Genomic DNA, 7,609 nt, shown 5'->3' with positions numbered 1-7,609 from the left:
CAATTTACGTCACGCTGATTACTAAACAGAGGATCAGGTCAGGTCACACAACTTGATCCTTAGGAATATCCTTAAGACAATTTTATTGTCCTATTCTAATGTTGTTACTGTATTTTAAATACGTTATTCGAATCACTCATCACTTCCCTTGAAGTTTTTTTTTTTATTATCTTGTTTCCTTTCCCCACTGGGCTACTTTTCCCTATTGAAGTCCTTGGCTTATAGCATCATGCTTTCCCAACTAGGGTTGTAGCTTAGTTAATAATAATAATAATAATAATAATAATTACTACTACTACTACTACTAATAATAATAATAATAATAATAATAATCTAAAGTAAATTTATAACATAGGTCAAAATCTAATTTGGTCTATCATCATCCTACTTTCTTTAATAAAATTTCTCTGAGGTCGTTGAGTTGACCTTATACGCATCGAATATATTCTATAAATACTGTACATAAATCGTAAGCATTTGTCTTTTACTATTTCAATGCGAGTCACACACACCTATATGTGTATATATATATATATATATATATATATATATATATATATATATATATATATATATATATATATAATATACATACATACATACATACATATATGTATATATATATATATATATATATATATACATATATATGTATATATATATATATATATATATATATATATATATATATGACATCCTGAAATAATTTAGAACGAGAGAAGTAAATTAAGGTGTCTTGCAAGGATAGTTTTAAGCGTCAAATATATACAATATGTGAAATGGAGATTTCAAAAAAGTTAAATTGAAAAAAAAATGAATAAATAATAATAAAACGAATGTAAAGTCACAAAGAACCATTCGCAAAAGAAATGAACAGCACGAAATAAAATGAAAAGACACAATAAAGAAATGAATAACAAGTACAGAGAACCAAAATGACATCTCATGGAGCAGACTTCCTCCAATTCATTCATTCTTCTTATTTTATTTTTTTTTTTCTGAACCTCCAACAGCGTCTCAATCCCGACGATTTTGTTTGCATTTGTTAATTCATGGCCCCCCATGTGTTTTATACCGGATTATAGTATTTGAAACTTTATTTGCCAACTGATAATGCGTTGCACGCCCTTATCATCCGCCGCCACAGCCCCGATCATACCAGCGATAATTCTTATTATGTATATCCTTTTTAATCATCCTCGAGCCCTGAGGGACGGGCGTTTTGTCTATCTTCGCCTGCTTCATTTGCTTCTTCGTGGCAGTCAGGCAAACCGACACTGCATGCCATCTATCGGTTGAATTTCTCAACTTCCTTGATCATCATCATTGTGAAAAACGACTCAGACTTTAGACTGTTACAATATTTGCTTGAAATCGTTAGGAAATTATTATAAAAAAAGGACTCGAATTCAAGACTGTTACAATGTTTGCTTGAGTAAATTAGGGAAGGATTTACTAAATCTAAATGATAAATAGAAAAATTAGATAAAAAAAAAAGCTAAGTTCCATTTTTTCGGTTGAATTCTCAACTTCCTTGATCATCATCATTATCAAAAAGGACTCGAACTTACATCGTTACAATGTTTGCTTGAATAAATTCGGGAAGGATTTAATAAATCTAAATAAAAAGAACAAATAGATTTTTAAAAATGCTATGTCCCATTTTTCGGTTGAATTCTCAACTTCCTTGATCATCATCTTTGTGAAAAACGACTCGAACTTTAGACTGTTACAATATTTGCTTGAACTTATTAGGAAATGATGAATTAAATGTAAGTGATAAAAAGAAAAAAAATAGACAAAGCTGCTAAATTTCATTGATCACCATGTTCATTATCAAAAAGCAGTCGAACTTGAGACTTACAATGTTTGCATGAATATTTTAAGAACAGTAACAACATTCAAAGTAAATATCTCCTATAGAAACTATAAAAACTTTAACAAAACAAAAGGATGAGAAATAAGATAGAATAGTGTGTCTGAGTGTACCCTCAAGCAAGAGAACTCTAACCAAAGACAGTGAAAGACCATGGTACAGTGGCTATGGCACTACTCAACACTAGAGAACAATGGTTTGATTTTGGAGTGTCCTCCTAGAAGAGCTGCTTACCATACCTAAAGAGTCTCTTCTACACTTACCAAGAGGAAAGTGGCAACTGGACAATTACATTGCAGTAACCCATTAAGTGAAGAAGAATTGTTTGGTAATCTCAGTATTGTCAGGTGTATGAGGACAGTGGAGAATATGTAAAAAAAAAAAAATAGGCCAGACTATTCGTTGCGTGTGTAGGCAAAGGGAAAATGAACTGTAACCAGAGAGAAGGATCCAATGTAGTACTGTCTGGCCAGTCTAAAGACACCATAACTCGTGGTAGTATCTCAACGGGTGGCTGGTGCCCTGGCCAACCTACTACCTAGAATTTCCAGAGGTTGAGGCAGGCAGTGTAACTTAGAAGACTCAGACTGGTAAAGTTAAGAAAAATACAAAATACTAATAAAAATTTGATTGGTTCCTATACAAATACAAACCATAGGAGAGAGATAGTCACTATAATGAATACTGGCTGGTATACTAACCTAGGAAACGTCAATATACTTTCGTCTTAAGTGATTACTCATGTCAACCTACTAACATTCTGAGCATAAAGATGTAGCAGGCGTTAGGCTAGGTCCCTACCAGGTTACCGATAGCTGGTTGTGGAAGAGCCTATATCCGTAAGGATATGTCTCAATGTATAGTCATTAGGAGAAATATGAGATACTTTAATTACAAAACTTGTCTGTACAGAAAAGTTACTCGGTCATGAGCCTTGACTGTATCTAGCATTCGGTTCAGCATATAACAGAATGATTGCTTCACCCCAAAGGAAAAAAAGAAGAAGAAAACATCCCCACATTCTATCTCTCCTTCTGGACTTATGGCACAACCACTACCTAAGGCAAAATACTCTTGTTCGGTTAGGGAGCTTGGTTTGCAGCACAACTTGTTGAGTAGCTATCACAGGGACCACCCATATGTAGTGGGCAACAAAAATTGTCTGTCATACCAGACTCCCACATTCCAGACTAGTACTACTGACAGGTTCTTCCTGAAGGTCGGGATGGATCAGATATCCCTCTCTTCATGTGCTCGAAACAGGATGGTCCTTCCATATTCTCAATGGCTCAGCATGTCTCAAGATCCATAACTCAGAAACAATGTCTTTCAATATCTTCTTTTACCTTCTCAATACAGGAAAGAACTTCTGATGCTCCATAAGTGGACCGGAGAAGTATTGCCATGTTTTCACAGGACTGAGGAGAGGAGAGAGTCATCCAGGACACCACTTGTAATTGAATAGATGGAGAAAGATTTGAAATAGGATTTATGCCTTGCTAAAGTCTGGGTCTTGGACACAAACTCCAATCAAAGGAGAGAAAGGCATTTCTTGATATTGGATAGAGAATGACATGACAACAAAAGTGTCAGGCACTACGCCAACTTCAAATGCCAAGGTCAATGTTTGCGAGTAGTCTTGCCCTATTCTTATGATGTTCAGTCCAGGTTTCTAGCAGGGTTCATTTGTGGGACCTGAGAACTCGAACAACATCCAAAAAGGAGGCTTGAGTTCCTGAAGGGTGAAGATGTTTTGGAGCTACTCCTAAGCCTAGACTATTCCTCTGAAGGATAAGAATCCAACATCTTTAGTCTGTGAAAAAAGCTGAGTGACAGCCTTTTACACACTGGGGCTTCAACTGGAAAAGTAACCCTTCTATGATACCACTAATCTCAGAAGGTAATTCTAACAGTAACTTACAGAGGAACGTAAGCAATTCTGGACACCCATTGGTGAGTAGCACTTGGGAGCCGACAGGGATATCCTAAGGCCGATATCATCAACAGACTGTTGAGTGACCAGTAAACCATGTAAACAGGAGAAAAGACTAAGTATCAAGAAGAAACTGGTGTGTCAGAAGTTTTCTTGAATGATGCTGACATTCCTGGAACAGTAGAGCATTCTACTGGAAGATGGTCTGGAACTGGAGACTACAATACTTTGAAGCAAATGGGTCCTTTGACGTTAACTCCCGATGAGCGAGAAGCCTTTCTACCATGAACAAATTGGGGACCAAGTTGTTCCTACTCTGTACCTCTCATAACTGAGCTTGGGTACTAGAACATTCTTAGTTAAGAATAGACCTTGCTGGCGGTTCTTACCAGTTATCAGCTGCCCAGGTGTACACCTGCTTGCCTAATTGTAAAAGGTCTGCAAAACAGTCACTTTTTCTTATAGAAGTCAGTCAGGGTGATAGAGCTGTTCTTCAATACTACCAGGTGTCCTGTCAAAAAAACTGTTAGGAAGCTTGCAATGCTAATAGCTTTGCTTTGACTTGCAGTAGGTTGATATACAGGTGCTTGCTACCACAGGTAACATCCCTGAGGTGTTCTGGTTCCCGCCATCACACCATTTCTTAGATATGTCTGTGAACAGCAGGATGAAGATAGGATTCGAGAGGAACTCCTCTGGAGTATAACTCATCGAGCAGCCACCAAGCCCAATTATCCTGTGGCTCATACACTATTCCACTAAAACCAAGAGGAGGGAAAGCACTGGTTACTAACCACTAACAGTTCCAATAACTTTGGAGCAAATGCTGTTATAGGAGACCATATAAAAGTGTTCTCCCATGATGAGAGCTATCTAATACAATGTTTCCATTGTCAAGTTGGAAGTTCTTGGTTGAGCAGGAGAGGCTGTGTTAATTCCCTTAATTTGTTGATACGAACGTTCAATGTGTTGTCAGCATACTTCAGTCTTCCATCTTCTGCAAAGCCAAGACTGTACTTATCGATTGGACATGATTCCCAGATCATGGCAAAAGGAAAATCAACTCTGTCCTGGAGCATTGCCTCCTGGAGAGACAGGGTAGTTGACTATCAAGAAATCCCAAGTAGCGAATCTCGTACGAGTAGGCAATAGGAGAGGTTAACATGAACACTCAAAAATGGTAGACAGAGCGAACCTATGGCTTTGATGACTTGAAGGAGGTACTTAATGCCAGACTAAATGATGGGTACCATATATTTCCATGAATAAGATGACTTTCAAATCATAAAAAAATTCAACCATAATAATTGGGGGTCGTCTTATACTACCATTCTAAAAATCAAACCTTAAATTCTAAATGATGTTTATCGATACGCTAGCCTAGCCACAGTGTGATAACCACTGATATAAGATCTTCCTCCCCAATTAAATATATTACTGGTACATATCCTTCCCCCACTCATATGTAAAGAAAGATTGGTCAGGGGGGTTTCTGTTGCTTGGTTGAGTGAGAGAACTAACACGTTGTGATTAGTCAAACCAAGACTACTTAAGCAGTGACAGTCACTTGAAAAACGGTAGCATTCTGGAACATAATGTCTGGAATATCGTGCATGTGGTAGCTTATGCACGAGGAAGATCATGTTTGCGGCCAAAAAGGTGAGTTGATGTTTGAGGACAATAGGGCGAGTGGTTGCTCATGGGAGTGGACAATCATAAACGTTGACGCTTGTATTGGTAGACCACTGTGTGAACCTTGTGCGAGTGGATGATCATGCTCGTGGATAATTGTGAACGTAGACATTTGTGCGCTTGAAGCTCTTACGCATTGCTGATAGGGGGGAGTAGACAATCGTGTATGTGGATGATCATGTTTGAGAAGCTTGTGGACGTGGAATCTTGTGCAAGTGGATGATCATGTACGTGAACAATCGTAGGCACAGATGGTCGCACGCTTAGCAACGACAATGCTCGTGGTGATGATCTTCAGTGTGGAAGCGATTATATGAATGGAGGTGTTTAAGCATGTAGCGGTGATAGCAATCAAAGGATTCAACACCTCTAGCAAATCTCTTAAGGACAGCCTTTGAAGTTGGCGCACATGGCAATGTTCGTGTACGTGGAGTCCTCCTCAAAGCATCTGGGGAATGTCCCTGGCAGGAGAGGGATAAGACCAGGGCTCTGCATCCTGTCAAACGGCAATCATGCCTCATCTCTTATGAGATTTTTACTGCTAGCAATGGCATGAGCCGTTGTAACTCATACCTCAACACTTTCTCCGGGGGTTGCTCCACCCATGAAACCATGCAGAGGAACACGATTAAGCCTCTAAAAGGTTCAACTAATTGGTCGTTCTGTGCTTCTTCCTCAGTGGGCATCACATTCAAAGATTCGGTGTGCACAAAAAATTGGCTTATTGAGAAAGTCTTTTAAGATATTCGGTGATCAATCTATTCTGAAGAAGTGTTTTAATTCTTTTATTCTACCTTGTTTTGAGTATTGTTCTCCTGTCTGGTCTTCAGCTGCTGATTCTCATCTTAATTTGTTGGACAGAAACTTACGGTCTATTAAATTTCTTATTCCTGATCTAGATATTAATCTCTGGCACCGTCGATCAATTAGTTCATTATGCATGTTGCATAAGATTTTTCATAACTCTGACCATCCTTTACATTCAGATCTCCCTGGACAATTCTATCCTGTTCGTAATACTAGGCAGGCAGTTAATTCTAATAGCCAGGCCTTCTCCATCATAAGACTCAATACTACGCAGTACTCTAGAAGTTTTATTCCAGCTGTTACCAAGTTGTGGAATGATCTTCCTAATTGGGTTGTTGAATCAGTAGAACTTCAAAAGTTCAAAGTTGGAGCAAATGCTTTTTTGTTGACCAGACGGACATGAGTCTTTTTATAGTTTATATATGACATTTTTGTTGTTGACGTTGTTAATAGTTTATATATGATATTTCTCTTTTGACATTACTTTTTTTAGAATGATTTATTGTTAATTTGTTCTCTTCAGTTATTTATTTCCTTATTTCCTTTCCTCACTGGGCTATTTTTCCCTATTGGAGCCCCTGGGCTTATAGCATCTTGCTTTTCCAATTAGGGTTGTAGCTTGGATAGTAATAATAATAATAATAATAACAGGCAAAGGTAAAGCAGCAGTAGTAGCATGTACCGATATCTCTTCGACATGCATTGCTTACTCTCACTCTCTCTCTCTGTCTTACTATTGAGAGAGAGAGAGAGAGAGAGAGAGAGAGAGAGAGAGAGAGAGAGAGAGAGAGAGATATTGACCAGGAAGGGGGAAGGAAGGGCAGTGCCCTTTCATCATGACTGGTAGTGTGCCTGCTCAGTTCATATGAGTTACGAAAATTGATCTTTCTTCCCATTAGGGGACAACTCTCAGTACTCACTTAAAAAGGGAGGCTCTTGGTACAGCATTCTCTCTCCTACGGTGAGTAAAATGGTAGTAATTATGAGTATGTTACCCTATCAGTCGGACTTCCTAGACTATTACGATAATATCATCAACTTTATCTTCTTCAAAAAGTTGCACCAAAGACTCAAAGATAAGGTAGGGGAAAAGTCAAAACTTGGTGTTCGTCTTCTACTGATCCGTACAAGCTGATAATGGGGGAAAGAGACTATAACAGCATAACCAGGTGATATGCCCCTAGTACTTTCCAAGATCAGCAAACACTCTGTGGCGGAGGAATTCTTCTTCAGACATAGCACCAGGGATGTTTAAGGAAAACTAACTTCCCTAAGTTCACGTCCTCTTTGTATGGTTACGC

The sequence above is a fragment of the Palaemon carinicauda genome, chromosome 41 (assembly GCF_036898095.1).
Source record: "Palaemon carinicauda isolate YSFRI2023 chromosome 41, ASM3689809v2, whole genome shotgun sequence".
NCBI lineage: Eukaryota > Metazoa > Arthropoda > Malacostraca > Decapoda > Palaemonidae > Palaemon > Palaemon carinicauda.
The sequence above is the reverse complement of the archived record's forward strand: the minus strand, read 5'-3'. Positions refer to the sequence as shown.